The following is a 3,049-nucleotide window of genomic DNA, read 5'->3' as shown; positions in this document are numbered from 1 at the left end:
ATATATATATATATATATATATACATATATATACATATATAAGTTATAGAATAAAAACGCTGGGTTAACGACTCAACATATCACACGCCCTCATTGAACATATATAAGATATACAACATAACCCGTCAAACATAAGGGGGGGGTGATATGTTGAGCCGTTAACCCTGTGTTTTTATTCTATAACTAATATTTTTACCCTTGTCTCAATTATTCCGACCACTTCTCATTACAGCCCTGCATAAATTCTATTGGTTTCCTAACAAGAAACCATTAATATCTCTCTCTCTCTCTTTCTCTCTCTCTCTCTCTCTCTCTCTCTCTCTCTCTCTCTCTCTCTCTCTCTCACACACACACACGCACCCCCCCCAACCAACCAGTGACAGTAAATGTGTTGTCATGGGTAGGTAATGCAAGCCAGTGTCATAAAATAATAGTTGTGTTTGTATTTAAGGGAACCATCAGACGGAAAAGCTTTTTTAAGGATTTCACTTCCTTCTACGATATCCTGTTGGCATTGTTAAAATCTATTCTGGCCTTTATTGTCCACATCTGCTATTACCTGTGTTACTTTTTCTGTCTCCCTCCCTCCTAGCCCACTCCTATAAAATATGTTCTCTCTCTCTGACATACCTGCAGGTTTTTACAAAATAGGATCGAATTAAACTCTGTAGTCACAGAAGTGTGATTAGCTTCTCCTGACGTTGTGTTCAGTTTTTGAGCTTCTGCATGAGTTAACAGCTTTATAAAACAAAAGAAGCTACAGCTTTTGTTAATAATTATAATTATAATTATAATAATAGCAATTACATGGATGTATTCTCTGAGAATTGGTTTCTGACATTCTGCTTTTGATTTTTGGATATATTTTAGATCCTTATTTCTCCTGTAAGTATTTCTCTTTCTGTCTAATTATCACTCTTTTTTTTTATTTTCCTTTTAAAAAAGAAAAATATGGCTTACATGTTAAAACTTTTGGCATACCTACACAAATGTGCCTCCCACCCCTTGACTTTGTTTCCTCATAACTTCCCAAAAAAATGAATTTCTTTAAATGACGTTTTCTATAAATATGTTTCATATGGTATAGATTCCAATTGTATCAGAATTTGCGGTGAAAGCATTTTTCCAATGAAATGGAAATTGTAGTTGTGACCCCGGTGCCGGTGGCACGTAAAAGGCACCAACTGATCGTGGTCAATGCCAGCTTGTCTGGCACCTGTGCCGGTGGCACGTAAAAAAACATTCGAGCGAGGTCGTTGCCAGTGCCGCTGGACTGGCTCCTGTGCAGGTGGCATGTACAAAACACCATTTTGAGCGTGGCCGTTGCCAGTACCGCTAGACTGGCCCTCGTGCGGGTGGCACATAAAAGCACCGACTACACTCTTGGAGTGGTTGGCATTATGAAGGGCATCCAGCTGTAGAAATTCTGCCAAATTAGATTGGAGCCTGGTGTAGCCATCTGCTTCGCCAGTCCTCAGTCAAATCGTCCAACCCATGCTAGCATGGAAAGCGGACGTTAAACAATGATGATGATGATGATGATGAATAATCCTTTTGATTAAAGACTCAATGCCTGAAATTTGGGGGCAGGGGATAAGTTGATCATATTGATCTCAGTGCATAACTGGTACTTAATTTATCGACCCCGAAAGGATGAAAGGCAAAGTCGACCTCAACGGAATTTGAATTCAGAACATAAAAACTGATGAAATACCACTAAGCATTTCGTCCAGAGTGCTAACGATTCTGCCAGCTCACTGCCTTAATAATAATTACAATGATATTAATAATAATAATAATAATAATAATAATAATCCTTTCTATTATAGACAGAAGGCCTGAAATTTTGTGGGGAGGAACTAGTGGATTATATTGACCCCAGTGTTTCAATGGTACTTTATTTATTGACTCCTTGGAGGAATTTGAACTCAGAATGAAACAATGGGCAAAATACCACTAAGCATTTCATCCAGTGTCCTAATGACTCTGCCAACTCCCCACCTTAATAATAATAATAATAATGCTAATAATAATATGTTGATGATGATGATAACACTGTTTCTCTTTGATTTATCTCTGGAACAGTTCATTACATCATACCAACCCCTGAATATCTCTGATCCAATCTTGGGATGGTAAATTGGGGAAGGTGGTAGGGGAGGAGAGTAGAAAGGTAGAAATTCTTCAAAGAAAATATTGTCTGGAATCGTCTCAGTATAACAGAAATTATTGGTTAAATCTGGTTTTTCTCTGTAGATTTAGAATTTTTCATAATCTCTCAGCTTCTTTCCATTTTCCATTTTTTTCTTTGTCTTGCAAGGTACTTGGTGACCTTGTCAGTGCAGGTGCCACTTAAAAAGCACTAAGTCCATTCTGTTGAGTGGTTGGTGTTAGGAAGGGCATCCAGCTGTAAAAACCCTGCCAAAACAGTCACAGAAGACTGATGCAGGCTCCTGCCGAGCCAGCTCCTGTCAAACCATTCCACCCATGCCAGCATGGAAGACAGACATTAAACAACGATGATTTTCTTTTATTCTTTTACTTGTTTCAGTCATTTGACTGTGGCCATGCTGGAGCACTGCCTTTAGTCGAGCAAATCGACCCCAGGACTTATTCTTTTCTAATCCTAATACTTATTCTGTTGGCTTCTTTTTGCCGAACCGCTAAGTTACGGAGACGTAAACACACCAGCATCGCATGTCAAGCGATGTTCGGGGACAAACACAGACACACAAACACACACATATATATACAATTATATATGACAGGCTTCTTTCTGTTTCCGTCTACCAAATCCACTCACAAGGCTTTGGTCGGCCCGAGGCTATAGTAGAAGACACTTGCCCAAAGTGCCACGCAATGGGACTGAACCCGGAACCATGTGGTTGGTAAGCAAGCTACATACCACACAGCCGCTCCTGCACTTATGATGATGATGATGATGATGTTGATATATAAAATGGTGTTTCAAAAACCATGTAAAGTGTTGTTTAATCTCTTTCTCTTTGTCTGTTTGTCTCTCTGATTTTTTAAAAGTGTCTTCTTTCCA

The 3,049-nt window shown here is 39.0% G+C and overlaps 1 protein-coding gene across 7 annotated transcripts in view; it reads left to right on the top strand.

The window, feature by feature from the left end:
- The window catches only part of LOC106874312 (uncharacterized), a 72,966-nt gene that overhangs the window by 43,174 nt on the left and 26,743 nt on the right, over nt 1–3,049 (top strand). Inside the window, exon 1 of one of the 7 annotated variants that reach the window (XM_052973897.1) lies at nt 864–885. The exons of the other annotated variants lie outside the window; for them this stretch is intronic. The gene's annotated coding sequence lies outside the window, so the exon portion shown is untranslated. Of the gene's footprint in view, nt 1–863; nt 886–3,049 lie in introns of those variants that run through there. 7 annotated transcript variants of the gene reach the window in all.

This window comes from Octopus bimaculoides, chromosome 1, assembly GCF_001194135.2.
Source record: "Octopus bimaculoides isolate UCB-OBI-ISO-001 chromosome 1, ASM119413v2, whole genome shotgun sequence".
Taxonomy (NCBI): domain Eukaryota; kingdom Metazoa; phylum Mollusca; class Cephalopoda; order Octopoda; family Octopodidae; genus Octopus; species Octopus bimaculoides.
The sequence above is the reverse complement of the archived record's forward strand: the minus strand, read 5'-3'. Positions and strand labels throughout refer to the sequence as shown.